A 27967-nucleotide genomic window follows, 5' to 3' on the forward strand; every position below is an offset into this window, starting at 1 on the left:
TTGAGAGAGTAAATGCAAACTGTGTGAAAAACAGAAAGCTGCTGTTTCTGCCCGGTCTCGAACCAGGGACCTTTCGCGTGTAAAGCGAACGTGATAACCACTACACTACAGAAACAGACATGCTTGCAGGAATCTTCTTGGCATGTAGTGGGCTGTAATGCACAGACCAAGGGCCAATGTCCATGAAGCTCAAAGTTGGACCCTCCTTACCCGATCTCTTTCTTTGGAAGAAAGGAACGAGGACCACTTTTATTCCAAAAGGCGATTTTAAAACCATACCTGAAACCACACTAGAAAAACACTTTGCATTTAATTTTCCTACACTGATGGTCCACCCCAGAAAAGCAGTTGCAAAGAAGTCCGGCACTGAAATTCTATACGCCAAAAGTGGGAAATAGCATAGAGGGAAAGGAACTTTCTCACCATACACTGCGTCTTATAGCATTGAAAAGAAGAAATGGCCCTATATAATAAGCAGCCTAAAAATAATTCCACAGCATGGGCTCGTCCGGGATTTGAACCCGGGACCTCTCGCACCCGAAGCGAGAATCATACCCCTAGACCAACGAGCCTGATTCCCCAGTCGGCATTTTAAGCAATTTCTGATGCGTCTTTCAGAAACAAAGCAGGGCTATTTGGCTGCTCTCTCTCTATGTGAACCACACAAAGTCATGTTTTCTCTCAAGGTGTTGTTTTTTTCACTCTTGCAAGGAAGGGATCAGTCGATATCCTAGCTGCCAGAGAGCAGAAAAAAGGCGCTGAAGAGAACTGAAGGCACTTTCTGGCACTTGTACTCCTCTGCAAGTCCTGGACACTTGCCCCATAGACTTCCACCCCAGATGCAAGGGAGGGCCTGCCAATTCTTGCTCCTAAGACAGAGGCATTTGATTCTTGGATTCAAACACGCTCACTCAGCGCTCGATCAGGCTCGATCAGGCGAGATTTATATGAGTGGCTCGCAGGACTGAAACACTAACCTGGGAGCCCCAGGGTGGCTGAATTCCCAGGATGGCCATTTTTGGGCAAGTCACCTCCTTTCCTCCTGCCTCAATCTAGAATTGGCTGCAAATCACAATATAGAGTTCAATGTCCGTGTGTACTGCCTACTCCCAGCTACCTCTCTGTCTTCCTTATGTAAATTAAAATTCGCAAGGGGGGACCAATGACAATCTGCTCCTCCCACATAACCAGGAAGCCCTGTTGAACATGTCTGCCTGTGTTGTTGCAGGGACAGTGCCTTCTCCGCCCAAAAGGTGGCAGGAGAGCCTCACAACAAAGATGGGATCAACTGCTTAATGAGAAACCAGCACGGCAGTTTGTGTGATGGAGTGCAAATTTAACAGAAGGTGTGCCTGAGGTGTCCCTTCCAGGAATACATGGAATTGTGATTGAGGGCCCAGCCTGATCGTTGGTGGATTTCTCGTCATATGTTACAGGTCCGTGCAAAGATTGTGGTGTGTGGGGAATGCACTGCAAAAAACAGGACGATTTAAGGGTGTAAAAGAAACCTGTCAGAAGTGGGATTTGAACCCACGCCTCCATGAGGAAACCAGAAGTCTCAGTTGCACTGAAGATCAAGCTCTTTTGAGTCTGGCGCCTTAGACCACTCAGCCATCCTGACAGCCCTGGGTGTGCACAGATCTGACTCTTCTGACTGCACCTGCCAATGTTTGCACTTACAACGTTCACAGCAATGTCACAAGTGTAAAGACCCCACAATACAACATGGCATGACAAAAAAATAGCTAGGCACAAGAGCGACCACTGATGGATGCGGATTACTTTGTTTCGTCTTGCAAAAGTAAAGGAAGATTCCCACAGCTCGCTGGGTTCAAGGACCGCCTCTTCTTAAGCTTGCATTGAGATAATAAGGTTTTAGAGGGTGCACATAAAAGCAGCTCATGCACAGTGTTTCTGCCCGGTCTCGAACCGGGGACCTTTCGCGTGTTAGGCGAACGTGATGACCACTACACTACAGAAACTCACTTGTTGGGTTTTACTGTTAGAGCAAGGTTCCTCTCAAGGATTCTCTCTACTTCTATTCTGCTGTATCAGCAGCCACTCAGAAAGCGAGGAGCAAGTGTGAAAACTGCAGAGATATCAGCCAACATGCTTGCAATTAGACGTATTAAAAATTGACTTATGCAGGCATCGACAGACAAATATCTGATGCCTAAATGCCAGCAAGTACAGCTTGGGAAAGCATCACCTGGGACACACACAGACTAAGCATGAAGGCAGAAAAAGCATGGTGATCCATGTTTCTTATGAGGTTCAAAATATTTTGTGCAACAATGCGGCGAGTGTAATGAGAAATAGTCAGGCATTGTGAGTTTTGAGTAGGATTCGTATGTTTACCTCTGAAAAAGGGCTCGTCCGGGATTTGAACCCGGGACCTCTCGCACCCTAAGCGAGAATCATACCCCTAGACCAACGAGCCGAGGCACACAAGAGTCGCCTTTCGCACCGGCTCCGGGGGTTATTGGCAGCGAGTTAGTGAATGCTTCACCCAAAGCAAGCAACTGCACATGTTGCTCTCTTCTGCAATATGGTTGCTGTCTTTTCCATGGCCGTCATCGAACAAGAAATGAAAATGCCTCTATCCTTCAGACATTTTGTTTGTTCTAGGTGTATGCTCTCGGTGAGGTCAATAAAACCATTTCTGCTCTCATGCCTTGCTTTCATGAAGTAGGCCCAACCTTCAGTACACAAGGACGTGCAAACGAATAGCGCAAACTATCGTCACTTCTCTTTTTGAGCTGTCACTGATGCCCCTGGAGCACAGTACGTCACGCTGGTGAGGGATAGACAGCTTCCATTATCTCAGCTTTCCTATAAGTTGAGAGAGTAAATGCAAACTGTGTGAAAAACAGAAAGCTGCTGTTTCTGCCCGGTCTCGAACCAGGGACCTTTCGCGTGTAAAGCGAACGTGATAACCACTACACTACAGAAACAGACACGCTTGCAGGAATCTTCTTGGCATGTAGTGGGCTGGAATGCACAGACCAAGGGCCAATGTCCATGAAGCTCAAAGTTGGACCCTCCTTACCCGATCTCTTTCTTTGGAAGAAAGGAACGAGGACCACTTTTATTCCAAAAGGCGATTTTAAAACCATACCTGAAACCACACTAGAAAAACACTTTGCATTTAATTTTCCTACACTGATGGTCCACCCCAGAAAAGCAGTTGCAAAGAAGTCCGGCACTGAAATTCTATACGCCAAAAGTGGGAAATAGCATAGAGGGAAAGGAACTTTCTCACCATACACGGCGTCTTATAGCATTGAAAAGAAGAAATGGCCCTATATAATAAGCAGCCTAAAAATAATTCCACAGCATGGGCTCGTCCGGGATTTGAACCCGGGACCTCTCGCACCCGAAGCGAGAATCATACCCCTAGACCAACGAGCCTGATTCCCCAGTCGGCATTTTAAGCAATTTCTGATGCGTCTTTCAGAAACAAAGCAGGGCTATTTGGCTGCTCTCTCTCTATGTGAACCACACAAAGTCATGTTTTCTCTCAAGGTGTTGTTTTTTTCACTCTTGCAAGGAAGGGATCAGTCGATATCCTAGCTGCCAGAGAGCAGAAAAAAGGCGCGGATGAGAACTGCAGGCACTTTCTGGCACTTGTACTCCTCTGCAAGTCCTGGACACTTGCCCCATAGACTTCCACCCCAGATGCAAGGGAGGGCCTGCCAATTCTTGCTCCTAAGACAGAGGCATTTGATTCTTGGATTCAAACACGCTCACTCAGCGCTCGATCAGGCTCGATCAGGCGAGATTTATATGAGTGGCTCGCAGGACTGAAACACTAACCTGGGAGTCCCAGGGTGGCTGAATTCCCAGGATGGCCATTTTTGGGCAAGTCACCTCCTTTCCTCCTGCCTCAATCTAGAATTGGCTGCAAATCACAAGATAGAGTTCAATGTCCGTGTGTACTGCCTACTCCCAGCTACCTCTCTGTCTTCCTTATGTAAATTAAAATTCGCAAGGGGGGACCAATGACAATCTGCTCCTCCCACAGAACCAGGAAGCCCTGTTGAACATGTCTGCCTGTGTTGTTGCAGGGACAGTGCCTTCTCCGCCCAAAAGGTGGCAGGAGAGCCTCACAACAAAGATGGGATCAACTGCTTAATGAGAAACCAGCACGGCAGTTTGTGTGATGGAGTGCAAATTTAACGGAAGGTGTGCCTGAGGTATCCCTTCCAGAAATACATGGAATTGTGATTGAGGGCCCAGCCTGATCGTTGGTGGATTTCTCGTCATATGTTACAGGTCCGTGCAAAGATTGTGGTGTGTGGGGAATGCACTGCAAAAAACAGGACGATTTAAGGGTGTAAAAGAAACCTGTCAGAAGTGGGATTTGAACCCACGCCTCCATGAGGAGACCAGAAGTCTCAGTTGCACTGAAGATCAAGCTCTCTTGAGTCTGGCGCCTTAGACCACTCGGCCATCCTGACAGCCCTGGGTGTGCACAGATCTGACTCTTCTGACTGCACCTGCCAATGTTTGCACTTACAACGTTCACAGCAATGTCACAAGTGTAAAGACCCCACAATACAACATGGCATGACAAAAAAAAAGCTAGGCACAAGAGCGACCACTGATGGATGCGGATTACTTTGTTTCGTCTTGCAAAAGTAAAGGAAGTTTCCCACGGCTCGCTGGGTTCAAGGACCGCCTCTTCTTAAGCTTGCATTGAGATAATAAGGTTTTAGAGGGTGCACATAAAAGCAGCTCATGCACAGTGTTTCTGCCCGGTCTCGAACCGGGGACCTTTCGCGTGTTAGGCGAACGTGATGACCACTACACTACAGAAACTCACTTGTTGTGTTTTACTGTTAGAGCAAGGTTCCTCTCAAGGATTCTCTCTACTTCTATTCTGCTGTATCAGCAGCCACTCAGAAAGCGAGGAGCAAGTGTGAAAACTGCAGAGATATCAGCCAACATGCTTGCAATTAGACGTATTAAAAATTGACTTATGCAGGCATCGACAGACAAATATCTGATGCCTAAATGCCAGCAAGTACAGCTTGGGAAAGCATCACCTGGGACACACACAGACTAAGCATGAAGGCAGAAAAAGCATGGTGATCCATGTTTCTTATGAGGTTCAAAATATTTTGTGCAACAATGCGGCGAGTGTAATGAGAAATAGTCAGGCATTGTGAGTTTTGAGTAGGATTCGTATGTTTACCTCTGAAAAAGGGCTCGTCCGGGATTTGAACCCGGGACCTCTCACACCCTAAGCGAGAATCATACCCCTAGACCAACGAGCCGAGGCACACAAGAGTCGCCTTTCGCACCGGCTCCGGGGGTTATTGGCAGCGAGTTAGTGAATGCTTCACCCAAAGCAAGCAACTGCACATGTTGCTCTCTTCTGCAATATGGTTGCTGTCTTTTCCATGGCCGTCATCGAACAAGAAATGAAAATGCCTCTATCCTTCAGACATTTTGTTTGTTCTAGGTGTATGCTCTCGGTGAGGTCAATAAAACCATTTCTGCTCTCATGCCTTGCTTTCATGAAGTAGGCCCAACCTTCAGTACACAAGGACGTGCAAACGAATAGCGCAAACTATCGTCACTTCTCTTTTTGAGCTGTCACTGATGCCCCTGGAGCACAGTACGTCACGCTGGTGAGGGATAGACAGCTTCCATTATCTCAGCTTTCCTATAAGTTGAGAGAGTAAATGCAAACTGTGTGAAAAACAGAAAGCTGCTGTTTCTGCCCGGTCTCGAACCAGGGACCTTTCGCGTGTAAAGCGAACGTGATAACCACTACACTACAGAAACAGACATGCTTGCAGGAATCTTCTTGGCATGTAGTGGGCTGTAATGCACAGACCAAGGGCCAATGTCCATGAAGCTCAAAGTTGGACCCTCCTTACCCGATCTCTTTCTTTGGAAGAAAGGAACGAGGACCACTTTTATTCCAAAAGGCGATTTTAAAACCATACCTGAAACCACACTAGAAAAACACTTTGCATTTAATTTTCCTACACTGATGGTCCACCCCAGAAAAGCAGTTGCAAAGAAGTCCGGCACTGAAATTCTATACGCCAAAAGTGGGAAATAGCATAGAGGGAAAGGAACTTTCTCACCATACACTGCGTCTTATAGCATTGAAAAGAAGAAATGGCCCTATATAATAAGCAGCCTAAAAATAATTCCACAGCATGGGCTCGTCCGGGATTTGAACCCGGGACCTCTGGCACCCGAAGCGAGAATCATACCCCTAGACCAACGAGCCTGATTCCCCAGTCGGCATTTTAAGCAATTTCTGATGCGTCTTTCAGAAACAAAGCAGGGCTATTTGGCTGCTCTCTCTCTATGTGAACCACACAAAGTCATGTTTTCTCTCAAGGTGTTGTTTTTTTCACTCTTGCAAGGAAGGGATCAGTCGATATCCTAGCTGCCAGAGAGCAGAAAAAAGGCGCTGAAGAGAACTGAAGGCACTTTCTGGCACTTGTACTCCTCTGCAAGTCCTGGACACTTGCCCCATAGACTTCCACCCCAGATGCAAGGGAGGGCCTGCCAATTCTTGCTCCTAAGACAGAGGCATTTGATTCTTGGATTCAAACACGCTCACTCAGCGCTCGATCAGGCTCGATCAGGCGAGATTTATATGAGTGGCTCGCAGGACTGAAACACTAACCTGGGAGCCCCAGGGTGGCTGAATTCCCAGGATGGCCATTTTTGGGCAAGTCACCTCCTTTCCTCCTGCCTCAATCTAGAATTGGCTGCAAATCACAATATAGAGTTCAATGTCCGTGTGTACTGCCTACTCCCAGCTACCTCTCTGTCTTCCTTATGTAAATTAAAATTCGCAAGGGGGGACCAATGACAATCTGCTCCTCCCACATAACCAGGAAGCCCTGTTGAACATGTCTGCCTGTGTTGTTGCAGGGACAGTGCCTTCTCCGCCCAAAAGGTGGCAGGAGAGCCTCACAACAAAGATGGGATCAACTGCTTAATGAGAAACCAGCACGGCAGTTTGTGTGATGGAGTGCAAATTTAACAGAAGGTGTGCCTGAGGTGTCCCTTCCAGGAATACATGGAATTGTGATTGAGGGCCCAGCCTGATCGTTGGTGGATTTCTCGTCATATGTTACAGGTCCGTGCAAAGATTGTGGTGTGTGGGGAATGCACTGCAAAAAACAGGACGATTTAAGGGTGTAAAAGAAACCTGTCAGAAGTGGGATTTGAACCCACGCCTCCATGAGGAAACCAGAAGTCTCAGTTGCACTGAAGATCAAGCTCTTTTGAGTCTGGCGCCTTAGACCACTCAGCCATCCTGACAGCCCTGGGTGTGCACAGATCTGACTCTTCTGACTGCACCTGCCAATGTTTGCACTTACAACGTTCACAGCAATGTCACAAGTGTAAAGACCCCACAATACAACATGGCATGACAAAAAAATAGCTAGGCACAAGAGCGACCACTGATGGATGCGGATTACTTTGTTTCGTCTTGCAAAAGTAAAGGAAGATTCCCACAGCTCGCTGGGTTCAAGGACCGCCTCTTCTTAAGCTTGCATTGAGATAATAAGGTTTTAGAGGGTGCACATAAAAGCAGCTCATGCACAGTGTTTCTGCCCGGTCTCGAACCGGGGACCTTTCGCGTGTTAGGCGAACGTGATGACCACTACACTACAGAAACTCACTTGTTGGGTTTTACTGTTAGAGCAAGGTTCCTCTCAAGGATTCTCTCTACTTCTATTCTGCTGTATCAGCAGCCACTCAGAAAGCGAGGAGCAAGTGTGAAAACTGCAGAGATATCAGCCAACATGCTTGCAATTAGACGTATTAAAAATTGACTTATGCAGGCATCGACAGACAAATATCTGATGCCTAAATGCCAGCAAGTACAGCTTGGGAAAGCATCACCTGGGACACACACAGACTAAGCATGAAGGCAGAAAAAGCATGGTGATCCATGTTTCTTATGAGGTTCAAAATATTTTGTGCAACAATGCGGCGAGTGTAATGAGAAATAGTCAGGCATTGTGAGTTTTGAGTAGGATTCGTATGTTTACCTCTGAAAAAGGGCTCGTCCGGGATTTGAACCCGGGACCTCTCGCACCCTAAGCGAGAATCATACCCCTAGACCAACGAGCCGAGGCACACAAGAGTCGCCTTTCGCACCGGCTCCGGGGGTTATTGGCAGCGAGTTAGTGAATGCTTCACCCAAAGCAAGCAACTGCACATGTTGCTCTCTTCTGCAATATGGTTGCTGTCTTTTCCATGGCCGTCATCGAACAAGAAATGAAAATGCCTCTATCCTTCAGACATTTTGTTTGTTCTAGGTGTATGCTCTCGGTGAGGTCAATAAAACCATTTCTGCTCTCATGCCTTGCTTTCATGAAGTAGGCCCAACCTTCAGTACACAAGGACGTGCAAACGAATAGCGCAAACTATCGTCACTTCTCTTTTTGAGCTGTCACTGATGCCCCTGGAGCACAGTACGTCACGCTGGTGAGGGATAGACAGCTTCCATTATCTCAGCTTTCCTATAAGTTGAGAGAGTAAATGCAAACTGTGTGAAAAACAGAAAGCTGCTGTTTCTGCCCGGTCTCGAACCAGGGACCTTTCGCGTGTAAAGCGAACGTGATAACCACTACACTACAGAAACAGACACGCTTGCAGGAATCTTCTTGGCATGTAGTGGGCTGGAATGCACAGACCAAGGGCCAATGTCCATGAAGCTCAAAGTTGGACCCTCCTTACCCGATCTCTTTCTTTGGAAGAAAGGAACGAGGACCACTTTTATTCCAAAAGGCGATTTTAAAACCATACCTGAAACCACACTAGAAAAACACTTTGCATTTAATTTTCCTACACTGATGGTCCACCCCAGAAAAGCAGTTGCAAAGAAGTCCGGCACTGAAATTCTATACGCCAAAAGTGGGAAATAGCATAGAGGGAAAGGAACTTTCTCACCATACACGGCGTCTTATAGCATTGAAAAGAAGAAATGGCCCTATATAATAAGCAGCCTAAAAATAATTCCACAGCATGGGCTCGTCCGGGATTTGAACCCGGGACCTCTCGCACCCGAAGCGAGAATCATACCCCTAGACCAACGAGCCTGATTCCCCAGTCGGCATTTTAAGCAATTTCTGATGCGTCTTTCAGAAACAAAGCAGGGCTATTTGGCTGCTCTCTCTCTATGTGAACCACACAAAGTCATGTTTTCTCTCAAGGTGTTGTTTTTTTCACTCTTGCAAGGAAGGGATCAGTCGATATCCTAGCTGCCAGAGAGCAGAAAAAAGGCGCGGATGAGAACTGCAGGCACTTTCTGGCACTTGTACTCCTCTGCAAGTCCTGGACACTTGCCCCATAGACTTCCACCCCAGATGCAAGGGAGGGCCTGCCAATTCTTGCTCCTAAGACAGAGGCATTTGATTCTTGGATTCAAACACGCTCACTCAGCGCTCGATCAGGCTCGATCAGGCGAGATTTATATGAGTGGCTCGCAGGACTGAAACACTAACCTGGGAGCCCCAGGGTGGCTGAATTCCCAGGATGGCCATTTTTGGGCAAGTCACCTCCTTTCCTCCTGCCTCAATCTAGAATTGGCTGCAAATCACAAGATAGAGTTCAATGTCCGTGTGTACTGCCTACTCCCAGCTACCTCTCTGTCTTCCTTATGTAAATTAAAATTCGCAAGGGGGGACCAATGACAATCTGCTCCTCCCACATAACCAGGAAGCCCTGTTGAACATGTCTGCCTGTGTTGTTGCAGGGACAGTGCCTTCTCCGCCCAAAAGGTGGCAGGAGAGCCTCACAACAAAGATGGGATCAACTGCTTAATGAGAAACCAGCACGGCAGTTTGTGTGATGGAGTGCAAATTTAACGGAAGGTGTGCCTGAGGTATCCCTTCCAGAAATACATGGAATTGTGATTGAGGGCCCAGCCTGATCGTTGGTGGATTTCTCGTCATATGTTACAGGTCCGTGCAAAGATTGTGGTGTGTGGGGAATGCACTGCAAAAAACAGGACGATTTAAGGGTGTAAAAGAAACCTGTCAGAAGTGGGATTTGAACCCACGCATCCATGAGGAGACCAGAAGTCTCAGTTGCACTGAAGATCAAGCTCTCTTGAGTCTGGCGCCTTAGACCACTCGGCCATCCTGACATCCCTGGGTGTGCACAGATCTGACTCTTCTGACTGCAGCTGCCAATGTTTGCACTTACAATGTTCACAGCAATGTCACAAGTGTAAAGACCCCACAATACAACATGGCATGACAAAAAAAAAGCTAGGCACAAGAGCGACCACTGATGGATGCAGATTACTTTGTTTCGTCTTGCAAAAGTAAAGGAAGTTTCCCACGGCTCGCTGGGTTCAAGGACCGCCTCTTCTTAAGCTTGCATTGAGATAATAAGGTTTTAGAGGGTGCACATAAAAGCAGCTCATGCACAGTGTTTCTGCCCGGTCTTGAACCGGGGACTTTTCGCGTGTTAGGCGAACGTGATGACCACTACACTACAGAAACTCTCTTGCTGTGTTTTACTGTTAGAGCAAGGTTCCTCTCAAGGATTCTCTCTACTTCTATTCTGCTGTATCAGCAGCCACTCAGAAAGCGAGGAGCAAGTGAGAAAACTGCAGAGATATCTGCCAACATGCTTGCAATTAGACGTATTAAAAATTGACTTATGCAGGCATCGACAGACAAATATCTGATGCCTAAATGCCAGCAAGTACAGCTTGGGAAAGCATCACCTGGGACACACACAGACTAAGCATGAAGGCAGAAAAAGCATGGTGATCCATGTTTCTTATGAGGTTCAAAATATTTTGTGCAACAATGCGGCGAGTGTAATGAGAAATAGTCAGGCATTGTGAGTTTTGAGTAGGATTCGTATGTTTACCTCTGAAAAAAGCTTGTCCGGGATTTGAACCCGGGACCTCTCGCACCCTAAGCGAGAATCATACCCCTAGACCAACGAGCCGAGGCACACAAGAGTTGCTTTTCGCACCGGCTCCGGGGGTTATTGGCAGTGAGTTAGTGAATGCTTCACCCAAAGCAAGCAACTGCACATGCTGCTCTCTTCTGCAATATGGTTGCTGTCTTTTCCATGGCCGTCATCGAACAAGAAATGAAAATGCCTCTATCCTTCAGACATTTTGTTTGTTCTAGGTGTATGCTCTCGGTGAGGTCAATAAAACCATTTCTGCTCTCATGCCTTGCTTTCATGAAGTAGGCCCAACCTTCAGTACACAAGGACGTGCAAACGAATAGCGCAAACTATCGTCACTTCTCTTTTTGAGCTGTCACTGATGCCCCTGGAGCACAGTACATCACGCTGGTGAGGGTTAGACAGCTTCCATTATCTCAGCTTTCCTATAAGTTGAGAGAGTAAATGCAAACTGTGTGAAAAACAGAAAGCTGCTGTTTCTGCCCTGTCTTGAACCAGGGACCTTTCGCGTGTAAAGCGAACGTGATAACCACTACACTACAGAAACAGACATGCTTGCAGGAATCTTCTTGGCATGTAGTGGGCTGGAATGCACAGACCAAGGGCCAATGTCCATGAAGCTCAAAGTTGGACCCTCCTTACCCGATCTCTTTCTTTGGAAGAAAGGAACGAGGACCACTTTTATTCCAAAAGGCGATTTTAAAACCATACCTGAAACCACACTAGAAAACACTTTGCATTTAATTTTCCTACACTGATGGTCCACTCCAGAAAAGCAGTTGCAAAGAAGTCCGGCACTGAAATTCTATACGCCAAAAGTGGGAAATAGCGTAGAGGGAAAGGAACTTTATCACCATACACGGCGTCTTATAGCATTGAAAAGAAGAAATGGCCCTATATAATAAGCAGCCTAAAAATAATTCCACAGCATGGGCTCGTCCGGGATTTGAACCCGGGACCTCTCGCACCCGAAGCGCGAATCATACCCCGAGACCAACGAGCCTGATTCCCCAGTCGGCATTTTAAGCAATTTCTGATGCGTCTTTCAGAAACAAAGCAGGGCTATTTGGCTGCTCTCTCTCTATGTGAACCACACAAAGTCATGTTTTCTCTCAAGGTGTTGTTTTTTTCACTCTTGCAAGGAAGGGATCAGTCGATATCCTAGCTGCCAGAGAGCAGAAAAAAGGCGCTGATGAGAACTGCAGGCACTTTCTGGCACTTGTACTCCTCTGCAAGTCCTGGACACTTGCCCCATAGACTTCCACCCCAGATGCAAGGGAGGGCCTGCCAATTCTTGCTCCTAAGACAGAGGCATTTGATTCTTGGATTCAAACACGCTCACTCAGCGCTCGATCAGGCTCGATCAGGCGAGATTTATATGAGTGGCTCGCAGGACTGAAACACTAACCTGGGAGCCCCAGGGTGGCTGAATTCCCAGGATGGCCATTTTTGGGCAAGTCACCTCCTTTCCTCCTGCCTCAATCTAGAATTGGCTGCAAATCACAAGATAGAGTTCAATGTCCGTGTGTACTGCCTACTCCCAGCTACCTCTCTGTCTTCCTTATGTAAATTAAAATTCGCAAGGGGGGACCAATGAAAATCTGCTCCTCCCACATAACCAGGAAGCCCTGTTGAACATGTCTGCCTGTGTTGTTGCAGGGACAGTGCCTTCTCCACCCAAAAGGTGGCAGGAGAGCCTCACAACAAAGATGGGATCAACTGCTTAGTGAGAAACCAGCACGGCAGTTTGTGTGATGGAGTGCAAATTTAACAGAAGGTGTACCTGAGGTGTCCCTTCCAGGAATACATGGAATTGTGATTGAGGGCCCAGCCTGATCGTTGGTGGATTTCTCGTCATATGTTACAGGTCCGTGCAAAGATTGTGGTGTGTGGGGAATGCACTGCAAAAAACAGGACGATTTAAGGGTGTAAAAGAAACCTGTCAGAAGTGGGATTTGAAACCACGCCTCCATGAGGAGACCAGAAGTCTCAGTTGCACTGAAGATCAAGCTCTCTTGAGTCTGGCACCTTAGACCACTCGGCCATCCTGACAGCCCTGGGTGTGCACAGATCTGACTCTTCTGACTGCACCTGCCAATGTTTGCACTTACAACGTTCACAGCAATGTCACAAGTGTAAAGACCCCACAATACAACATGGCATGACAAAAAAAAGCTAGGCACAAGAGCGACCACTGATGGATGCAGATTACTTTGTTTCGTCTTGCAAAAGTAAAGGAAGTTTCCCACGGCTCGCTGGGTTCAAGGACCGCCTCTTCTTAAGCTTGCATTGAGATAATAAGGTTTTAGAGGGTGCACATAAAAGCAGCTCATGCACAGTGTTTCTGCCCGGTCTCGAACCGGGGACCTTTCGCGTGTTAGGCGAACGTGATGACCACTACACTACAGAAACTCACTTGCTGTGTTTTACTGTTAGAGCAAGGTTCCTCTCAAGGATTCTCTCTACTTCTATTCTGCTGTATCAGCAGCCACTCAGAAAGCGAGGAGCAAGTGTGAAAACTGCAGAGATATCAGCCAACATGCTTGCAATTAGACATATTAAAAATTGACTTATGCAGGCATCGACAGACAAATATCTGATGCCTAAATGCCAGCAAGTACAGCTTGGGAAAGCATCACCTGGGACACACACAGACTAAGCATGAAGGCAGAAAAAGCATGGTGATCCATGTTTCTTATGAGGTTCAAAATATATCGTGCAACAATGCGGCGAGTGTAATGAGAAATAGTCAGGCATTGTGAGTTTTGAGTAGGATTCGTATGTTTACCTCTGAAAAAGGGCTCGTCCGGGATTTGAACCCGGGACCTCTCGCACCCTAAGCGAGAATCATACCCCTAGACCAACGAGCCGAGGCACACAAGAGTCGCTTTTCGCACCGGCTCCGGGGGTTATTGGCAGCGAGTTAGTGAATGCTTCACCCAAAGCAAGCAACTGCACATGCTGCTCTCTTCTGCAATATGGTTGCTGTCTTTACCATGGCCGTCATCGAACAAGAAATGAAAATGCCTCTATCTTTCAGGCATTTTGTTTGTTCTAGGTGTATGCTCTCGGTGAGGTCAATAAAACCATTTCTGCTCTCATGCCTTGCTTTCATGAAGTAGGCCCAACCTTCAGTACACAAGGACGTGCAAACGAATAGCGCAATCTATCGTCACTTCTCTTTTTGAGCTGTCACTGATGCCCCTGGAGCACAGTACGTCACGCTGGTGAGGGATAGACAGCTTCCATTATCTCAGCTTTCCTATAAGTTGAGAGAGTAAATGCAAACTGTGTGAAAAACAGAAAGCTGCTGTTTCTGCCCGGTCTCGAACCAGGGACCTTTCGCGTGTAAAGCGAACATGATAACCACTACACTACAGAAACAGACACGCTTGCAGGAATCTTCTTGGCATGTAGTGGGCTGGAATGCACAGACCACGGGCCAATGTCAATGAAGCTCAAAGTTGGACCCCCCTTACCCGATCTCTTTCTTTGGAAGAAAGGAACGAGGACCACTTTTATTCCAAAAGGCGATTTTAAAACCATGCCTGAAACCACACTAGAAAAACACTTTGCATTTAATTTTCCTACACTGATGGTCCACCCCAGAAAAGCAGTTGCAAAGAAGTCCGGCACTGAAATTCTATACGCCAAAAGTGGGAAATAGCGTAGAGGGAAAGGAACTTTATCACCATACACGGCGTCTTATAGCATTGAAAAGAAGAAATGGCCCTATATAATAAGCAGCCTAAAAAGAATTCCACAGCATGGGATCGTCCGGGATTTGAACCCGGGACCTCTCGCACCCGAAGCGCGAATCATACCCCTAGACCAACGAGCCTGATTCCCCAGTCAGCATTTTAAGCAATTTCTGATGCGTCTTTCAGAAACAAAGCAGGGCTATTTGGCTGCTCTCTCTCTATGTGAACCACACAAAGTCATGTTTTCTCTCAAGGTGTTGTTTTTTTCACTCTTGCAAGGAAGGGATCAGTCGATATCCTAGCTGCCAGAGAGCAGAAAAAAGGCGCGGATGAGAACTGCAGGCACTTTCTGGCACTTGTGCTCCTCTGCAAGTCCTGGACACTTGCCCCATAGACTTCCACCCCAGATGCAAGGGAGGGCCTGCCAATTCTTGCTCCTAAGACAGAGGCATTTGATTCTTGGATTCAAACACGCTCACTCAGCGCTCGATCAGGCTCGATCAGGCGAGATTTATATGAGTGGCTCGCAGGACTGAAACACTAACCTGGGAGCCCCAGGGTGGCTGAATTCCCAGGATGGCCATTTTTGGGCAAGTCACCTCCTTTCCTCCTGCCTCAATCTAGAATTGGCTGCAAATCACAAGATAGAGTTCAATGTCCGTGTGTACTGCCTACTCCCAGCTACCTCTCTGTCTTCCTTATGTAAATTAAAATTCGCAAGGGGGGACCAATGACAATCTGCTCCTCCCACATAACCAGGAAGCCCTGTTGAACATGTCTGCCTGTGTTGTTGCAGGGACAGTGCCTTCTCCGCCCAAAAGGTGGCAGGAGAGCCTCACAACAAAGATGGGATCAACTGCTTAATGAGAAACCAGCACGGCAGTTTGTGTGATGGAGTGCAAATTTAACGGAAGGTGTGCCTGAGGTATACCTTCCAGAAATACATGGAATTGTGATTGAGGGCCCAGCCTGATCGTTGGTGGATTTCTCGTCATATGTTACAGGTCCGTGCAAAGATTGTGGTGTGTGGGGAATGCACTGCAAAAAACAGGACGATTTAAGGGTGTAAAAGAAACCTGTCAGAAGTGGGATTTGAACCCACGCCTCCATGAGGAGACCAGAAGTCTCAGTTGCACTGAAGATCAAGCTCTCTTGAGTCTGGCGCCTTAGACCACTCGGCCATCCTGACAGCCCTGGGTGTGCACAGATCTGACTCTTCTGACTGCACCTGCCAATGTTTGCACTTACAACGTTCACAGCAATGTCACAAGTGTAAAGACCCCACAATACAACATGGCATGACAAAAAAAAGCTAGGCACAAGAGCGACCACTGATGGATGCGGATTACTTTGTTTCGTCTTGCAAAAGTAAAGGAAGTTTCCCACGGCTCGCTGGGTTCAAGGACCGCCTCTTCTTAAGCTTGCATTGAGATAATAAGGTTTTAGAGGGTGCACATAAAAGCAGCTCATGCACAGTGTTTCTGCCCGGTCTCGAACCGGGGACCTTTCGCGTGTTAGGCGAGCGTGATGACCACTACACTACAGAAACTCGCTTGTTGTGTTTTACTGTTAGAGCAAGGTTCCTCTCAAGGATTCTCTCTACTTCTATTCTGCTGTATCAGCAGCCACTCAGAAAGCGAGGAGCAAGTGTGAAAACTGCAGAGATATCAGCCAACATGCTTGCAATTAGACGTATTAAAAATTGACTTATGCAGGCATCGACAGACAAATATCTGATGCCTAAATGCCAGCAAGTACAGCTTGGGAAAGCATCACCTGGGACACACACAGACTAAGCATGAAGGCAGAAAAAGCATGGTGATCCATGTTTCTTATGAGGTTCAAAATATATCGTGCAACAATGCGGCGAGTGTAATGAGAAATAGTCAGGCATTGTGAGTTTTGAGTAGGATTCGTATGTTTACCTCTGAAAAAGGGCTCGTCCGGGATTTGAACCCGGGACCTCTCGTACCCTAAGCGAGAATCATACCCCTAGACCAACGAGCCGAGGCACACAAGAGTCGCTTTTCGCACCGGCTCGGTGGGTTATTGGCAGCGAGTTAGTGAATGCTTCACCCAAAGCAAGCAACTGCACATGCTGCTCTCTTCTGCAATATGGTTGCTGTCTTTACCATGGCCGTCATCGAACAAGAAATGAAAATTCCTCTATCTTTCAGGCATTTTGTTTGTTCTAGGTGTATGCTCTCGGTGAGGTCAATAAAACCATTTCTGCTCTCATGCCTTGCTTTCATGAAGTAGGCCCAACCTTCAGTACACAAGGACGTGCAAACGAATAGCGCAATCTATCGTCACTTCTCTTTTTGAGCTGTCACTGATGCCCCCGGAGCACAGTACGTCACGCTGGTGAGGGATAGACAGCTTCCATTATCTCAGCTTTCCTATAAGTTGAGAGAGTAAATGCAAACTGTGTGAAAAACAGAAAGCTGCTGTTTCTGCCCGGTCTCAAACCAGGGACTTTTCGCGTGTAAAGCGAACGTGATAACCACTACACTACAGAAACAGACACGCTTGCAGGAATCTTCTTGGCATGTAGTGGGCTGGAATGCACAGACCACGGGCCAATGTCAATGAAGCTCAAAGTTGGACCCTCCTTACCCGATCTCTTTCTTTGGAAGAAAGGAACGAGGACCACTTTTATTCCAAAAGGCGATTTTAAAACCATACCTGAAACCACACTAGAAAAACACTTTGCATTTAATTTTCCTACACTGATGGTCCACCCCAGAAAAGCAGTTGCAAAGAAGTCCGGCACTGAAATTCTATACGCCAAAAGTGGGAAATAGCGTAGAGGGAAAGGAACTTTATCACCATACACGGCGTCTTATAGCATTGAAAAGAAGAAATGGCCCTATATAATAAGCAGCCTAAAAATAATTCCACAGCATGGGATCGTCCGGGATTTGAACCCGGGACCTCTCGCACCCGAAGCGCGAATCATACCCCTAGACCAACGAGCCTGATTCCCCAGTCAGCATTTTAAGCAATTTCTGATGCGTCTTTCAGAAACAAAGCAGGGCTATTTGGCTGCTCTCTCTCTATGTGAACCACACAAAGTCATGTTTTCTCTCAAGGTGTTGTTTTTTTCACTCTTGCAAGGAAGGGATCAGTCGATATCCTAGCTGCCAGAGAGCAGAAAAAAGGCGCTGATGAGAACTGCAGGCACTTTCTGGCACTTGTACTCCTCTGCAAGTCCTGGACACTTGCCCCATAGACTTCCACCCCAGATGCAAGGGAGGGCCTGCCAATTCTTGCTCCTAAGACAGAGGCATTTGATTCTTGGATTCAAACACGCTCACTCAGCGCTCGATCAGGCTCGATCAGGCGAGATTTATATGAGTGGCTCGCAGGACTGAAACACTAACCTGGGAGCCCCAGAGTGGCTGAATTCCAAGGATGGCCATTTTTGGGCAAGTCACCTCCTTTCCTCCTGCCTCAATCTAGAATTGGCTGCAAATCACAAGATAGAGTTCAATGTCCGTGTGTACTGCCTACTCCCAGCTACCTCTCTGTCTTCCTTATGTAAATTAAAATTCGCAAGGGGGGACCAATGACAATCTGCTCCTCCCACATAACCAGGAAGCCCTGTTGAACATGTCTGCCTGTGTTGTTGCAGGGACAGTGCCTTCTCCGCCCAAAAGGTGGCAGGAGAGCCTCACAACAAAGATGGGATCAACTGCTTAATGAGAAACCAGCACGGCAGTTTGTGTGATGGAGTGCAAATTTAACGGAAGGTGTGCCTGAGGTATCCCTTCCAGAAATACATGGAATTGTGATTGAGGGCCCAGCCTGATCGTTGGTGGATTTCTCGTCATATGTTACAGGTCCGTGCAAAGATTGTGGTGTGTGGGGAATGCACTGCAAAAAACAGGACGATTTAAGGGTGTAAAAGAAACCTGTCAGAAGTGGGATTTGAACCCACGCCTCCATGAGGAGACCAGAAGTCTCAGTTGCACTGAAGATCAAGCTATCTTGAGTCTGGCGCCTTAGACCACTCGGCCATCATGACAGCCCTGGGTGTGCACAGATCTGACTCTTCTGACTGCACCTGCCAATGTTTGCACTTACAACGTTCACAGCAATGTCACAAGTGTAAAGACCCCACAATACAACATGGCATGACAAAAAAAAAGCTAGGCACAAGAGCGACCACTGATGGATGCGGATTACTTTGTTTCGTCTTGCAAAAGTAAAGGAAGTTTCCCACGGCTCACTGGGTTCAAGGACCGCCTCTTCTTAAGCTTGCATTGAGATAATAAGGTTTTAGAGGGTGCACATAAAAGCAGCTCATGCACAGTGTTTCTGCCCAGTCTCGAACCGGGGACCTTTCCCGTGTTAGGCGAACGTGATGACCACTACACTACAGAAACTCTCTTGCTGTGTTTTACTGTTAGAGCAAGGTTCCTCTCAAGGATTCTCTCTACTTCTATTCTGCTGTATCAGCAGCCACTCAGAAAGCGAGGAGCAAGTGTGAAAACTGCAGAGATATCAGCCAACATGCTTGCAATTAGACGTATTAAAAATTGACTTATGCAGGCATCGACAGACAAATATCTGATGCCTAAATGCCAGCAAGTACAGCTTGGGAAAGCATCACCTGGGACACACACAGACTAAGCATGAAGGCAGAAAAAGCATGGTGATCCATGTTTCTTATGAGGTTCAAAATATTTTGTGCAACAATGCGGTGAGTGTAATGAGAAATAGTCAGGCATTGTGAGTTTTGAGTAGGATTCGTATGTTTACCTCTGAAAAAGGGCTCGTCCGGGATTTGAACCCGAGACCTCTCGCACCCTAAGCGAGAATCATACCCCTAGACCAACGAGCCGAGGCACACAAGAGTCGCCTTTCGCACCGGCTCCGGGGGTTATTGGCAGCGAGTTAGTGAATGCTTCACCCAAAGCAAGCAACTGCACATGTTGCTCTCTTCTGCAATATGGTTGCTGTCTTTTCCATGGCCGTCATCGAACAAGAAATGAAAATGCCTCTATCCTCCAGACATTTTGTTTGTTCTAGGTGTATGCTCTCGGTGAGGTCAATAAAACCATTTCTGCTCTCATGCCTTGCTTTCATGAAGTAGGCCCAACCTTCAGTACACAAGGACGTGCAAACGAATAGCGCAAACAATCGTCACTTCTCTTTTTGAGCTGTCACTGATGCCCCTGGAGCACAGTACGTCACGCTGGTGAGGGATAGACAGCTTCCATTATCTCAGCTTTCCTATAAGTTGAGAGAGTAAATGCAAACTGTGTGAAAAACAGAAAGCTGCTGTTTCTGCCCGGTCTCGAACCAGGGACCTTTCACGTGTAAAGCGAACGTGATAACCACCACACTACAGAAACAGACACGCTTGCAGGAATCTTCTTGGCATGTAGTGGGCTGGAATGCACAGACCAAGGGCCAATGTCCATGAAGCTCAAAGTTGGACCCTCCTTACCCGATCTCTTTCTTTGGAAGAAAGGAACGAGGACCACTTTTATTCCAAAAGGCGATTTTAAAACCATACCTGAAACCACACTAGAAAAACACTTTGCATTTAATTTTCCTACACTGATGGTCCACCCCAGAAAAGCAGTTGCAAAGAAGTCCGGCACTGAAATTCTATACGCCAAAAGTGGGAAATAGCATAGAGGGAAAGGAACTTTCTCACCATACACGGCGTCTTATAGCATTGAAAAGAAGAAATGGCCCTATATAATAAGCAGCCTAAAAATAATTCCACTGCATGGGCTCGTCCGGGATTTGAACCCGGGACCTCTCGCACCCGAAGCGAGAATCATACCCCTAGACCAACGAGCCTGATTCCCCAGTCGGCATTTTAAGCAATTTCTGATGCGTCTTTCAGAAACAAAGCAGGGCTATTTGGCTGCTCTCTCTCTATGTGAACCACACAAAGTCATGTTTTCTCTCAAGGTGTTGTTTTTTTCACTCTTGCAAGGAAGGGATCAGTCGATATCCTAGCTGCCAGAGAGCAGAAAAAAGGCGCTGATGAGAACTGCAGGCACTTTCTGGCACTTGTACTCCTCTGCAAGTCCTGGACACTTGCCCCATAGACTTCCACCCCAGATGCAAGGGAGGGCCTGCCAATTCTTGCTCCTAAGACAGAGGCATTTGATTCTTGGATTCAAACACGCTCACTCAGCGCTCGATCAGGCTCGATCAGGCGAGATTTATATGAGTGGCTCGCAGGACTGAAACACTAACCTGGGAGCCCCAGGGTGGCTGAATTCCCAGGATGGCCATTTTTGGGCAAGTCACCTCCTTTCCTCCTGCCTCAATCTAGAATTGGCTGCAAATCACAAGATAGAGTTCAATGTCCGTGTGTACTGCCTACTCCCAGCTACCTCTCTGTCTTCCTTATGTAAATTAAAATTCGCAAGGGGGGACCAATGACAATCTGCTCCTCCCACATAACCAGGAAGCCCTGTTGAACATGTCTGCCTGTGTTGTTGCAGGGACAGTGCCTTCTCCGCCCAAAAGGTGGCAGGAGAGCCTCACAACAAAGATGGGATCAACTGCTTAATGAGAAACCAGCACGGCAGTTTGTGTGATGGAGTGCAAATTTAACAGAAGGTGTGCCTGAGGTGTCCCTTCCAGGAATACATGGAATTGTGATTGAGGGCCCAGCCTGATCGTTGGTGGATTTCTCGTCATATGTTACAGGTCCGTGCAAAGATTGTGGTGTGTGGGGAATGCACTGCAAAAAACAGGACGATTTAAGGGTGTAAAAGAAACCTGTCAGAAGTGGGATTTGAACCCACGCCTCCATGAGGAGACCAGAAGTCTCAGTTGCACTGAAGATCAAGCTCTCTTGAGTCTGGCGCCTTAGACCACTCGGCCATCCTGACAGCCCTGGGTGTGCACAGATCTGACTCTTCTGACTGCACCTGCCAATGTTTGCACTTACAACGTTCACAGCAATGTCACAAGTGTAAAGACCCCACAATACAACATGGCATGACAAAAAAAAGCTAGGCACAAGAGCGACCACTGATGGATGCGGATTACTTTGTTTCGTCTTGCAAAAGTAAAGGAAGTTTCCCACGGCTCGCTGGGTTCAAGGACCGCCTCTTCTTAAGCTTGCATTGAGATAATAAGGTTTTAGAGGGTGCACATAAAAGCAGCTCATGCACAGTGTTTCTGCCCGGTCTCGAACCGGGGACCTTTCGCGTGTTAGGCGAGCGTGATGACCACTACACTACAGAAACTCACTTGTTGTGTTTTACTGTTAGAGCAAGGTTCCTCTCAAGGATTCTCTCTACTTCTATTCTGCTGTATCAGCAGCCACTCAGAAAGCGAGGAGCAAGTGTGAAAACTGCAGAGATATCAGCCAACATGCTTGCAATTAGACGTATTAAAAATTGACTTATGCAGGCATCGACAGACAAATATCTGATGCCTAAATGCCAGCAAGTACAGCTTGGGAAAGCATCACCTGGGACACACACAGACTAAGCATGAAGGCAGAAAAAGCATGGTGATCCATGTTTCTTATGAGGTTCAAAATATATCGTGCAACAATGCGGCGAGTGTAATGAGAAATAGTCAGGCATTGTGAGTTTTGAGTAGGATTCGTATGTTTACCTCTGAAAAAGGGCTCGTCCGGGATTTGAACCCGGGACCTCTCGCACCCTAAGCGAGAATCATACCCCTAGACCAACGAGCCGAGGCACACAAGAGTCGCTTTTCGCACCGGCTCCGGGGGTTATTGGCAGCGAGTTAGTGAATGCTTCACCCAAAGCAAGCAACTGCACATGCTGCTCTCTTCTGCAATATGGTTGCTGTCTTTACCATGGCCGTCATCGAACAAGAAATGAAAATTCCTCTATCTTTCAGGCATTTTGTTTGTTCTAGGTGTATGCTCTCGGTGAGGTCAATAAAACCATTTCTGCTCTCATGCCTTGCTTTCATGAAGTAGGCCCAACCTTCAGTACACAAGGACGTGCAAACGAATAGCGCAATCTATCGTCACTTCTCTTTTTGAGCTGTCACTGATGCCCCTGGAGCACAGTACGTCACGCTGGTGAGGGATAGACAGCTTCCATTATCTCAGCTTTCCTATAAGTTGAGAGAGTAAATGCAAACTGTGTGAAAAACAGAAAGCTGCTGTTTCTGCCCGGTCTCAAACCAGGGACTTTTCGCGTGTAAAGCGAACGTGATAACCACTACACTACAGAAACAGACACGCTTGCAGGAATCTTCTTGGCATGTAGTGGGCTGGAATGCACAGACCACGGGCCAATGTCAATGAAGCTCAAAGTTGGACCCTCCTTACCCGATCTCTTTCTTTGGAAGAAAGGAACGAGGACCACTTTTATTCCAAAAGGCGATTTTAAAACCATACCTGAAACCACACTAGAAAAACACTTTGCATTTAATTTTCCTACACTGATGGTCCACCCCAGAAAAGCAGTTGCAAAGAAGTCCGGCACTGAAATTCTATACGCCAAAAGTGGGAAATAGCGTAGAGGGAAAGGAACTTTATCACCATACACGGCGTCTTATAGCATTGAAAAGAAGAAATGGCCCTATATAATAAGCAGCCTAAAAATAATTCCACAGCATGGGATCGTCCGGGATTTGAACCCGGGACCTCTCGCACCCGAAGCGCGAATCATACCCCTAGACCAACGAGCCTGATTCCCCAGTCAGCATTTTAAGCAATTTCTGATGCGTCTTTCAGAAACAAAGCAGGGCTATTTGGCTGCTCTCTCTCTATGTGAACCACACAAAGTCATGTTTTCTCTCAAGGTGTTGTTTTTTTCACTCTTGCAAGGAAGGGATCAGTCGATATCCTAGCTGCCAGAGAGCAGAAAAAAGGCGCTGATGAGAACTGCAGGCACTTTCTGGCACTTGTACTCCTCTGCAAGTCCTGGACACTTGCCCCATAGACTTCCACCCCAGATGCAAGGGAGGGCCTGCCAATTCTTGCTCCTAAGACAGAGGCATTTGATTCTTGGATTCAAACACGCTCACTCAGCGCTCGATCAGGCTCGATCAGGCGAGATTTATATGAGTGGCTCGCAGGACTGAAACACTAACCTGGGAGCCCCAGAGTGGCTGAATTCCAAGGATGGCCATTTTTGGGCAAGTCACCTCCTTTCCTCCTGCCTCAATCTAGAATTGGCTGCAAATCACAAGATAGAGTTCAATGTCCGTGTGTACTGCCTACTCCCAGCTACCTCTCTGTCTTCCTTATGTAAATTAAAATTCGCAAGGGGGGACCAATGACAATCTGCTCCTTCCACATAACCAGGAAGCCCTGTTGAACATGTCTGCCTGTGTTGTTGCAGGGACAGTGCCTTCTCCGCCCAAAAGGTGGCAGGAGAGCCTCACAACAAAGATGGGATCAACTGCTTAATGAGAAACCAGCACGGCAGTTTGTGTGATGGAGTGCAAATTTAACTGAAGGTGTGCCTGAGGTATCCCTTCCAGAAATACATGGAATTGTGATTGAGGGCCCAGCCTGATCGTTGGTGGATTTCTCGTCATATGTTACAGGTCCGTGCAAAGATTGTGGTGTGTGGGGAATGCACTGCAAAAAACAGGACGATTTAAGGGTGTAAAAGAAACCTGTCAGAAGTGGGATTTGAACCCACGCCTCCATGAGGAGACCAGAAGTCTCAGTTGCACTGAAGATCAAGCTATCTTGAGTCTGGCGCCTTAGACCACTCGGCCATCATGACAGCCCTGGGTGTGCACAGATCTGACTCTTCTGACTGCACCTGCCAATGTTTGCACTTACAACGTTCACAGCAATGTCACAAGTGTAAAGACCCCACAATACAACATGGCATGACAAAAAAAAAGCTAGGCACAAGAGCGACCACTGATGGATGCGGATTACTTTGTTTCGTCTTGCAAAAGTAAAGGAAGTTTCCCACGGCTCACTGGGTTCAAGGACCGCCTCTTCTTAAGCTTGCATTGAGATAATAAGGTTTTAGAGGGTGCACATAAAAGCAGCTCATGCACAGTGTTTCTGCCCAGTCTCGAACCGGGGACCTTTCCCGTGTTAGGCGAACGTGATGACCACTACACTACAGAAACTCTCTTGCTGTGTTTTACTGTTAGAGCAAGGTTCCTCTCAAGGATTCTCTCTACTTCTATTCTGCTGTATCAGCAGCCACTCAGAAAGCGAGGAGCAAGTGTGAAAACTGCAGAGATATCAGCCAACATGCTTGCAATTAGACGTATTAAAAATTGACTTATGCAGGCATCGACAGACAAATATCTGATGCCTAAATGCCAGCAAGTACAGCTTGGGAAAGCATCACCTGGGACACACACAGACTAAGCATGAAGGCAGAAAAAGCATGGTGATCCATGTTTCTTATGAGGTTCAAAATATTTTGTGCAACAATGCGGTGAGTGTAATGAGAAATAGTCAGGCATTGTGAGTTTTGAGTAGGATTCGTATGTTTACCTCTGAAAAAGGGCTCGTCCGGGATTTGAACCCGAGACCTCTCGCACCCTAAGCGAGAATCATACCCCTAGACCAACGAGCCGAGGCACACAAGAGTCGCCTTTCGCACCGGCTCCGGGGGTTATTGGCAGCGAGTTAGTGAATGCTTCACCCAAAGCAAGCAACTGCACATGTTGCTCTCTTCTGCAATATGGTTGCTGTCTTTTCCATGGCCGTCATCGAACAAGAAATGAAAATGCCTCTATCCTCCAGACATTTTGTTTGTTCTAGGTGTATGCTCTCGGTGAGGTCAATAAAACCATTTCTGCTCTCATGCCTTGCTTTCATGAAGTAGGCCCAACCTTCAGTACACAAGGACGTGCAAACGAATAGCGCAAACAATCGTCACTTCTCTTTTTGAGCTGTCACTGATGCCCCTGGAGCACAGTACGTCACGCTGGTGAGGGATAGACAGCTTCCATTATCTCAGCTTTCCTATAAGTTGAGAGAGTAAATGCAAACTGTGTGAAAAACAGAAAGCTGCTGTTTCTGCCCGGTCTCGAACCAGGGACCTTTCACGTGTAAAGCGAACGTGATAACCACCACACTACAGAAACAGACACGCTTGCAGGAATCTTCTTGGCATGTAGTGGGCTGGAATGCACAGACCAAGGGCCAATGTCCATGAAGCTCAAAGTTGGACCCTCCTTACCCGATCTCTTTCTTTGGAAGAAAGGAACGAGGACCACTTTTATTCCAAAAGGCGATTTTAAAACCATACCTGAAACCACACTAGAAAAACACTTTGCATTTAATTTTCCTACACTGATGGTCCACCCCAGAAAAGCAGTTGCAAAGAAGTCCGGCACTGAAATTCTATACGCCAAAAGTGGGAAATAGCATAGAGGGAAAGGAACTTTCTCACCATACACGGCGTCTTATAGCATTGAAAAGAAGAAATGGCCCTATATAATAAGCAGCCTAAAAATAATTCCACAGCATGGGCTCGTCCGGGATTTGAACCCGGGACCTCTCGCACCCGAAGCGAGAATCATACCCCTAGACCAACGAGCCTGATTCCCCAGTCGGCATTTTAAGCAATTTCTGATGCGTCTTTCAGAAACAAAGCAGGGCTATTTGGCTGCTCTCTCTCTATGTGAACCACACAAAGTCATGTTTTCTCTCAAGGTGTTGTTTTTTTCACTCTTGCAAGGAAGGGATCAGTCGATATCCTAGCTGCCAGAGAGCAGAAAAAAGGCGCTGATGAGAACTGCAGGCACTTTCTGGCACTTGTACTCCTCTGCAAGTCCTGGACACTTGCCCCATAGACTTCCACCCCAGATGCAAGGGAGGGCCTGCCAATTCTTGCTCCTAAGACAGAGGCATTTGATTCTTGGATTCAAACACGCTCACTCAGCGCTCGATCAGGCTCGATCAGGCGAGATTTATATGAGTGGCTCGCAGGACTGAAACACTAACCTGGGAGCCCCAGGGTGGCTGAATTCCCAGGATGGCCATTTTTGGGCAAGTCACCTCCTTTCCTCCTGCCTCAATCTAGAATTGGCTGCAAATCACAAGATAGAGTTCAATGTCCGTGTGTACTGCCTACTCCCAGCTACCTCTCTGTCTTCCTTATGTAAATTAAAATTCGCAAGGGGGGACCAATGACAATCTGCTCCTCCCACATAACCAGGAAGCCCTGTTGAACATGTCTGCCTGTGTTGTTGCAGGGACAGTGCCTTCTCCGCCCAAAAGGTGGCAGGAGAGCCTCACAACAAAGATGGGATCAACTGCTTAATGAGAAACCAGCACGGCAGTTTGTGTGATGGAGTGCAAATTTAACAGAAGGTGTGCCTGAGGTGTCCCTTCCAGGAATACATGGAATTGTGATTGAGGGCCCAGCCTGATCGTTGGTGGATTTCTCGTCATATGTTACAGGTCCGTGCAAAGATTGTGGTGTGTGGGGAATGCACTGCAAAAAACAGGACGATTTAAGGGTGTAAAAGAAACCTGTCAGAAGTGGGATTTGAACCCACGCCTCCATGAGGAGACCAGAAGTCTCAGTTGCACTGAAGATCAAGCTCTCTTGAGTCTGGCGCCTTAGACCACTCGGCCATCCTGACAGCCCTGGGTGTGCACAGATCTGACTCTTCTGACTGCACCTGCCAATGTTTGCACTTACAACGTTCACAGCAATGTCACAAGTGTAAAGACCCCACAATACAACATGGCATGACAAAAAAAAAGCTAGGCACAAGAGCGACCACTGATGGATGCGGATTACTTTGTTTCGTCTTGCAAAAGTAAAGGAAGTTTCCCACGGCTCACTGGGTTCAAGGACCGCCTCTTCTTAAGCTTGCATTGAGATAATAAGGTTTTAGAGGGTGCACATAAAAGCAGCTCATGCACAGTGTTTCTGCCCAGTCTCGAACCGGGGACCTTTCCCGTGTTAGGCGAACGTGATGACCACTACACTACAGAAACTCTCTTGCTGTGTTTTACTGTTAGAGCAAGGTTCCTCTCAAGGATTCTCTCTACTTCTATTCTGCTGTATCAGCAGCCACTCAGAAAGCGAGGAGCAAGTGTGAAAACTGCAGAGATATCAGCCAACATGCTTGCAATTAGACGTATTAAAAATTGACTTATGCAGGCATCGACAGACAAATATCTGATGCCTAAATGCCAGCAAGTACAGCTTGGGAAAGCATCACCTGGGACACACACAGACTAAGCATGAAGGCAGAAAAAGCATGGTGATCCATGTTTCTTATGAGGTTCAAAATATTTTGTGCAACAATGCGGTGAGTGTAATGAGAAATAGTCAGGCATTGTGAGTTTTGAGTAGGATTCGTATGTTTACCTCTGAAAAAGGGCTCGTCCGGGATTTGAACCCGAGACCTCTCGCACCCTAAGCGAGAATCAT

The 27967-nt window shown here is 47.1% G+C and overlaps 23 non-coding genes across 23 annotated transcripts; all 23 read right to left on the reverse strand.

Annotated features, from left to right (window-relative positions):
• Positions 1–42: 42 nt before the first annotated feature.
• Positions 43–115, reverse strand: TRNAV-UAC (transfer RNA valine (anticodon UAC)). The gene has a single exon. It is a non-coding gene; the product is annotated as a tRNA-Val (tRNA).
• A 385-nt stretch (positions 116–500) lies between these two features.
• Positions 501–572, reverse strand: TRNAP-CGG (transfer RNA proline (anticodon CGG)). The gene has a single exon. It is a non-coding gene; the product is annotated as a tRNA-Pro (tRNA).
• Positions 573–1909: 1337 nt separating this feature from the next.
• Positions 1910–1982, reverse strand: TRNAV-AAC (transfer RNA valine (anticodon AAC)). Its single transcript has one exon. It is a non-coding gene; the product is annotated as a tRNA-Val (tRNA).
• A 386-nt stretch (positions 1983–2368) lies between these two features.
• On the reverse strand, positions 2369–2440 carry TRNAP-AGG (transfer RNA proline (anticodon AGG)). The gene has a single exon. It is a non-coding gene; the product is annotated as a tRNA-Pro (tRNA).
• Positions 2441–2881: 441 nt separating this feature from the next.
• Positions 2882–2954, reverse strand: TRNAV-UAC (transfer RNA valine (anticodon UAC)). The gene has a single exon. It is a non-coding gene; the product is annotated as a tRNA-Val (tRNA).
• A 385-nt stretch (positions 2955–3339) lies between these two features.
• TRNAP-CGG (transfer RNA proline (anticodon CGG)) lies at positions 3340–3411 on the reverse strand. Its single transcript has one exon. It is a non-coding gene; the product is annotated as a tRNA-Pro (tRNA).
• A 937-nt stretch (positions 3412–4348) lies between these two features.
• On the reverse strand, positions 4349–4460 carry TRNAL-CAA (transfer RNA leucine (anticodon CAA)). Its single transcript has 2 exons — positions 4423–4460; positions 4349–4394 (listed from the first exon to the last, which is right to left on the reverse strand). It is a non-coding gene; the product is annotated as a tRNA-Leu (tRNA).
• A 288-nt stretch (positions 4461–4748) lies between these two features.
• On the reverse strand, positions 4749–4821 carry TRNAV-AAC (transfer RNA valine (anticodon AAC)). The gene has a single exon. It is a non-coding gene; the product is annotated as a tRNA-Val (tRNA).
• A 386-nt stretch (positions 4822–5207) lies between these two features.
• TRNAP-AGG (transfer RNA proline (anticodon AGG)) lies at positions 5208–5279 on the reverse strand. Its single transcript has one exon. It is a non-coding gene; the product is annotated as a tRNA-Pro (tRNA).
• Positions 5280–5720: 441 nt separating this feature from the next.
• Positions 5721–5793, reverse strand: TRNAV-UAC (transfer RNA valine (anticodon UAC)). Its single transcript has one exon. It is a non-coding gene; the product is annotated as a tRNA-Val (tRNA).
• A 1794-nt stretch (positions 5794–7587) lies between these two features.
• On the reverse strand, positions 7588–7660 carry TRNAV-AAC (transfer RNA valine (anticodon AAC)). Its single transcript has one exon. It is a non-coding gene; the product is annotated as a tRNA-Val (tRNA).
• A 386-nt stretch (positions 7661–8046) lies between these two features.
• On the reverse strand, positions 8047–8118 carry TRNAP-AGG (transfer RNA proline (anticodon AGG)). The gene has a single exon. It is a non-coding gene; the product is annotated as a tRNA-Pro (tRNA).
• A 441-nt stretch (positions 8119–8559) lies between these two features.
• On the reverse strand, positions 8560–8632 carry TRNAV-UAC (transfer RNA valine (anticodon UAC)). Its single transcript has one exon. It is a non-coding gene; the product is annotated as a tRNA-Val (tRNA).
• A 385-nt stretch (positions 8633–9017) lies between these two features.
• On the reverse strand, positions 9018–9089 carry TRNAP-CGG (transfer RNA proline (anticodon CGG)). The gene has a single exon. It is a non-coding gene; the product is annotated as a tRNA-Pro (tRNA).
• A 4173-nt stretch (positions 9090–13262) lies between these two features.
• Positions 13263–13335, reverse strand: TRNAV-AAC (transfer RNA valine (anticodon AAC)). Its single transcript has one exon. It is a non-coding gene; the product is annotated as a tRNA-Val (tRNA).
• A 386-nt stretch (positions 13336–13721) lies between these two features.
• TRNAP-AGG (transfer RNA proline (anticodon AGG)) lies at positions 13722–13793 on the reverse strand. The gene has a single exon. It is a non-coding gene; the product is annotated as a tRNA-Pro (tRNA).
• A 441-nt stretch (positions 13794–14234) lies between these two features.
• TRNAV-UAC (transfer RNA valine (anticodon UAC)) lies at positions 14235–14307 on the reverse strand. The gene has a single exon. It is a non-coding gene; the product is annotated as a tRNA-Val (tRNA).
• Positions 14308–15701: 1394 nt separating this feature from the next.
• TRNAL-CAA (transfer RNA leucine (anticodon CAA)) lies at positions 15702–15813 on the reverse strand. The gene is made up of 2 exons: positions 15776–15813; positions 15702–15747 (listed from the first exon to the last, which is right to left on the reverse strand). It is a non-coding gene; the product is annotated as a tRNA-Leu (tRNA).
• A 4556-nt stretch (positions 15814–20369) lies between these two features.
• On the reverse strand, positions 20370–20441 carry TRNAP-CGG (transfer RNA proline (anticodon CGG)). Its single transcript has one exon. It is a non-coding gene; the product is annotated as a tRNA-Pro (tRNA).
• A 937-nt stretch (positions 20442–21378) lies between these two features.
• On the reverse strand, positions 21379–21490 carry TRNAL-CAA (transfer RNA leucine (anticodon CAA)). The gene is made up of 2 exons: positions 21453–21490; positions 21379–21424 (listed from the first exon to the last, which is right to left on the reverse strand). It is a non-coding gene; the product is annotated as a tRNA-Leu (tRNA).
• Positions 21491–22236: 746 nt separating this feature from the next.
• TRNAP-AGG (transfer RNA proline (anticodon AGG)) lies at positions 22237–22308 on the reverse strand. Its single transcript has one exon. It is a non-coding gene; the product is annotated as a tRNA-Pro (tRNA).
• A 3738-nt stretch (positions 22309–26046) lies between these two features.
• Positions 26047–26118, reverse strand: TRNAP-CGG (transfer RNA proline (anticodon CGG)). Its single transcript has one exon. It is a non-coding gene; the product is annotated as a tRNA-Pro (tRNA).
• A 937-nt stretch (positions 26119–27055) lies between these two features.
• On the reverse strand, positions 27056–27167 carry TRNAL-CAA (transfer RNA leucine (anticodon CAA)). The gene is made up of 2 exons: positions 27130–27167; positions 27056–27101 (listed from the first exon to the last, which is right to left on the reverse strand). It is a non-coding gene; the product is annotated as a tRNA-Leu (tRNA).
• Between the last annotated feature and the right edge of the window lie 800 nt (positions 27168–27967).

The sequence above is a fragment of the Triturus cristatus genome, chromosome 10, assembly GCF_964204655.1.
Source record: "Triturus cristatus chromosome 10, aTriCri1.1, whole genome shotgun sequence".
Taxonomy (NCBI): domain Eukaryota; kingdom Metazoa; phylum Chordata; class Amphibia; order Caudata; family Salamandridae; genus Triturus; species Triturus cristatus.